At 36.8% G+C, this 5,493-nt stretch overlaps 1 pseudogene; it reads left to right on the forward strand.

Annotated features, from left to right (window-relative positions):
- The first annotated feature begins 327 nt into the window (after positions 1–327).
- LOC103253850 lies at positions 328–833 on the forward strand (annotated as a pseudogene).
- The last annotated feature ends 4,660 nt before the right edge of the window (positions 834–5,493 follow it).

The following is a 5,493-nucleotide window of genomic DNA, read 5'->3' on the forward strand; positions in this document are numbered from 1 at the left end:
AGAAGAATGAAACAAGACCCCTACCTATCACCATACAAAAAAAAACAACTCTAAATTGATCATAGACCTAAATGTAAAATCTCAAACTATAAGAATCTTAGAAAACACAGGAGACACCCTTACAGAAATAGGAATAAGCCACCAATTCGTGATCAAAACCTCAATAGCTCATGCGATAAAAGATAAGATTGACAAGTGGGACTTCATCAAACTGAAAAGCTTCCACAAAGCAAAAGAAATCATTAAGATAATGGGGGGGCGGCCATGGCGCCTCTGCCTGGACACTGCTGAGGGGGAAGTGGGTTCCGGTTGGCCGCTTGCGCCGCTATGGACGTGGCCGAAGTAGAGTTTCTGGCCGAGAAGGAGCTGGTGACCATCATCTTCAGCCTGGACAAGATCTACCTCATCAGGAGAAGGTGGAGATGATGAGGGACTGTGAGCGACAGGAGGAGACATTCACCCCGATGCCCAGCCCTTACTACACGGAACTCACCAAGCTCCTGCTGAATCATGCTTCAGACAACATCCCAAAAGCAGACGAGATCCGGACCCTGGTCAAGGATACGTGCATAGCCAAGCTCCGGTTGTCTGCCAACAGCTTTGTGACACAGCAGGAGGTGCATGCCAAGCTGGATAACTGGACCCTGATGGAGATCAGCATCAGCGGGGCCTTCCTCACACAGGCCCTGAACCACAGGTACAAACTCCGCACAAGCCTCCAGCCCTCTGAGAGTCCCCAGTCCCGGGACTTCAAGGGAAAGTTGTGGTGTGAAGCCATCAGGCACCGGCGGGTATTCCGTGACTGTCAGGTGTCCAAGCAGCAGGTGTGGTGATGCAGCCGAGGGCATTTTCCTTCTTGATTCTGATTTCTTGGGCAAGTGTGGACTCTGTCTCCAAGGACAGCCCACGGCCTGGCTTGAGATGCCGACTCTGCTGCTCCTCCACATCCAACCCACAATAAAAATGTGTCACCCCCCAAAAAAAAAGATAATGGGGAAACAGTCATAGAGTGGGAAAAAATATTTGCCTACTGTGTATCTGACAAAGGCCTAACATCCAGGATCTACAAGAAACTCATATGTGCCAAAAGGAAAAAAAACAAAAACAGCCCTATTAAAAAAATGAGAAAAGATATAGACACTTCTCAAAAGAAGACATATGAGCAGCCAATAGATAGAGGAAAAAATGCTCAGCCTCACTAATCATCAAAGAAATGCAAATCAAAACTACCACCTAACTCCAGTCAGGATGGCCATCATTAATGACTCAAAAAACAACAGATGCTGAATAGGATGAAGAGAAAAGGGAATGCTTCTACACTGTTGGTGAGAGTGTAACTAGTACAGCCTCTGTGTAAAACAGCGTGGTAAGTTCTAAAACAGCTAAATATTGACCTTCCATAACACCCAACAATTCCTCTTTTGGGAATATACTCCGAGGAACTCAAATCATTCTAGAAAAAAGATACCTGTGCACACATGTTTATTGCAGCACTCTTCACAATAGCTAAAACATGGAACCAACCCTGCTGCCCATCATAATTGGAATGAATTTTTAAAAAGTGGTACATATACATGATGGAATATTATACAGTCATAAACAAGGACAAAATTAAGAACTTCACAGCACCTTGGTTGAATTTAGAGTCTATCATATTCAGTGATCTATCACAGAAACAAAGAACCAAATACCACATGTTCTCACTCATAAGTGGACCCTGAATATTTATCATAACACTACATGAAAAAGATTGGCAGTAGGAGATCACTGCCAGGGAAGGCAGGGGGCGCAAAACACTACTAAGGGTGCCTGATCCCAAACCAGGAGGTAAAGTGAGGACCAATGGGAGGCCCAAACTTCATCCATGTGATGACCACTTATGTATCTAAACCTGAATTGTACCCCACATCTTTAAAATAAAATATAAAAAAGCATTACCACACATACAAATAAAAAGTAAAATAGAAAAAATTCAACTAAAACTTTTCAGGATCAGAACAGATGTTAAAGTTAGTAGACGAAGACATTAAAAGTCATAATTTTTTCATATATTTAAAAATCAGAGACTGGATAAATATAAATCAAATTTCTACTGATGAAATCTAAAATTTTTAAAAGAAAAATCTTCAATGTCTGCAGTTTAGATATAACTGAAAGAAAAATTAGCAAACTTGAAGGCATAATAATAAAAATGATGCAAAACAAAATATACAGAAAAAAGGAAAAGAAAAAAGAGATTTGTAGGACAATTTCATGTGACTTGGAATAAACTGGAATACCCAAAAGAAGAAAAAGAAAAAGATACAGACAAAAAAAAGAGCAAATAGACAAAAAAATTTCAAGTTTGATTAAAACTATGAACACATAGACTTGAGAAGCTCTATAAACCATAAACATAGAAAACACAAAGAAAACTACTCCCAAAGCACAGTATAACCAAATTTCTCAAAACAAATGATTAAGAGAAACTTTTAAAAATAGACAAGGAAAAAGGACATGTTAAACTTAGAAAAGCAAACATAAGGATAATAGCAAATTTTAGGTGACAAACAAGAAACACACGAAAACAGTAGAACCACATTTTGAAGTAATAAAAGGAGAGCTACTGTCAATGTAGAATTCTATACCTAGCAAGAACATCTTTCAAATGGAGAGCAAAATAAATTTTTTCTTACATATAAATAGTGAAAGCATTCATCACCTTCAGATAGTAACATTATACTACAAGACACAATAAAGGAAATACTCTTGGCAAAAGGAAAATAATACCGATAAAAATATCTAAACCAGTGTTTTGCACGTCTCTCATTATCATCCCCTAAAGAATATTTTTAGATTTTTTTCCCTAATTATCAACCCATGAAGCTTTAATGCCACAAATATACTGTATGTCTGTTTATGTACTGCATGCATATTTGTGTTTATAGAGAAAAAAGTAATATATATAAAATGTAATATTTTGGGGGCATCTATGAATGAACTTTACCCTCTTTGGGTTGATACTATTTCCACTTATACATCATGTATTCATTTTCTATTGTCATTATAGCAAACCTGGTGTCTTAAGAAAACACAGATTTGTTATCTTACAGTTCTATAGAACATAAGTCTGACAGAGATCTCACTAAGCTAAAAATCAAGTAATTGGCAAGGCTGTGTTTCTTTTTGGAGATGCTAAATGAGAATCTTTTTTCCTTACTTTTTCTAGCTTCTAGAAGTAGCCAGCATTCCTTGGCTCATGTCACTCTTCCTCCATCTTCAAGGCCAGCAACATTGCAGCCTATGATCATTCTTCTATAGTCACATCTTCCTCTGGTCTCAGTCTTTGACTTCAGTCAGGAGAGATTCTTTCCTTTTAGGGAATAAGGTGATTATATCAGGGCCATGTGAATAATCCAGAATAAACTCCTCATTACAAGATCCTTAACTTTGATCAATCTGCCATGTCCCTTTTGCCAAGTAGGAATATATCCATTGGTTCTGGAAATTATGACATTGAAGTAATGCATGTAGGGACCATTTTCTGCCTACCACACATGACTTAAACAAAGAAATATATAGTACAAGAAATATTAGCTCCATAGATAAATATATAAGATTTTGTTCTTATTGTTTAAATCCCTTACAATACAATTTGTTGTTTAAACAAAATAATAAACATGTGATATGTAGTTTATAACATATGTAAAACTAAAATGTATTACCACAATAGCACAAAGGCACAGAGGAATGAAATAGAAATATACTATTTTAAGGTTTTTATGATGCAGATAGGTAGGGGTCCAGTTTCATTCTTCTGCACGTGGTCAGTCAGTTTTCCCCACACCATTTGCTAAATAAAAACCAGGCTGTTTAGATTATTGTAATCTTATAGTAAAGTTTAAAGTCCAGAAGTGTGGTACCTCCCACTTTGTTCCTTTTACTGAAGATTGTTTTGGCTATTCATTCTCTTTTTTTGTGTCCATATGAATTTCTGTATTGTTGTTTTCAGGTCTGAGAAGAATGCTGTTGGTAATTTGAAGGATATTGCATGGAATCTGTAGACTGCTTGGAGTAGGATAGACATCTTGACAATATTAATGTTCCGATCCATGAGCAAGAGCTATTTTTCCATTTGTTTGTGTCTGCTTTGATTTCTTTGAGCAGACCTTTGTAGTTATCATTGTAGCGGTCTTTCACTTCTTTGGCTAGGTGGATGCCAAAGTATTTCTTATCTTTTCTTTTTTTTATTTTGATGGCTATTGTGAATGAGACTGTGCTTTTTATTTGGTTCTCTACCTGTTTGTTGCTGGTGTCTTTTGCACATTGATTTTTTCCCCAAAAAACTTACCCAAAGTCATTTATCAGTGCAAAGGGATTTTTGATGGACTCTCTTGGGTTTTCAAGGTATAGGATTATATCATCCACAAAGAGGGTTAGCTTAAATTCCTCTTTTTCATTTTCTGCTCCATAAAACAAGTTTTTAAAATATGTTAAATTAAATTAGTTCAATAAATTTAAAAAGTTTGAAATTATATAAAATATGTTATCTGAGTATGGCAAAATCAAGATAAAATTTTAAAAATAAAAATGCCAGAAATATTTGGAAATAAGTAATATACTTCTATATAAACTATGGATCAGAGAAGAAATCAACAAAGTATTTTGAGCTAGATAAAAACGAAATCAATACATTAAAATTTTATTTGTGTGATGCTGCTAAAGCAGTATTTAGAGGGAAATTTATAGCAACAAATGAACTTTCTTGACTGCTGCAGTAGATATTTCTCAAGAGTATTATATCCTTCCATTGATGATCCCATAGATCAGTCCATTTTTGACACTAGCACCATCTATTTTAGTGATGGCTGCCCAAGCATGTCAGAGCACACCTGTTCTGTTTCTTCCTGACAATGTCTACCACTGTCTCACCTATTTTATGCTGGCATCTAGATATGCATTTTTCATTTTCAGCTTAACTACTAGGATACACAGTATGAAAAAGAGAAGGGATGTAATATCAGAAACCTCGTGTAGCCCAGGGCCTTCTGCATTTACTCCACCCTGAGGAATTTGGAGTCACCAAAATACAAGAGCACTTTGTTTTCTTTCTGCTATTGGGAATAGGATCTCCCTGAAAAGTATTATGAACTGGTTTCTCTGGTCTTTATGTCCCTTAGCTACTAATCTCTCCTATCCTTTGATGGAATTTTTTTTTCAATTTAGATTCAGGGAGTACACGTGCATATTCATTATATGAACATACTGTGGAGTGGCAGGGGATGAGTCTCAGGTGTCTTATTCCCCTGATAGTGAACCTTGTGCCCCATAGGTAGTTTCTGAAGCCTAATCCCCCTACCCCTTATTGACATCCTCAGTGTCGATTATTTCCATCTTTGTGATTGTTTAGCTCCCACATATGAGTAAGAACATGTGCTTGGTTTTCTGTTTTTGAATCAGTTTACATAGGCTGATGATATCCAGCTCCATTCATGTTGCTGCAAAGGACATCAT

This window comes from Carlito syrichta, unplaced genomic scaffold (assembly GCF_000164805.1).
Source record: "Carlito syrichta isolate Samal-C Ts95f unplaced genomic scaffold, Tarsius_syrichta-2.0.1 Scaffold68293, whole genome shotgun sequence".
Classification (NCBI taxonomy): domain Eukaryota; kingdom Metazoa; phylum Chordata; class Mammalia; order Primates; family Tarsiidae; genus Carlito; species Carlito syrichta.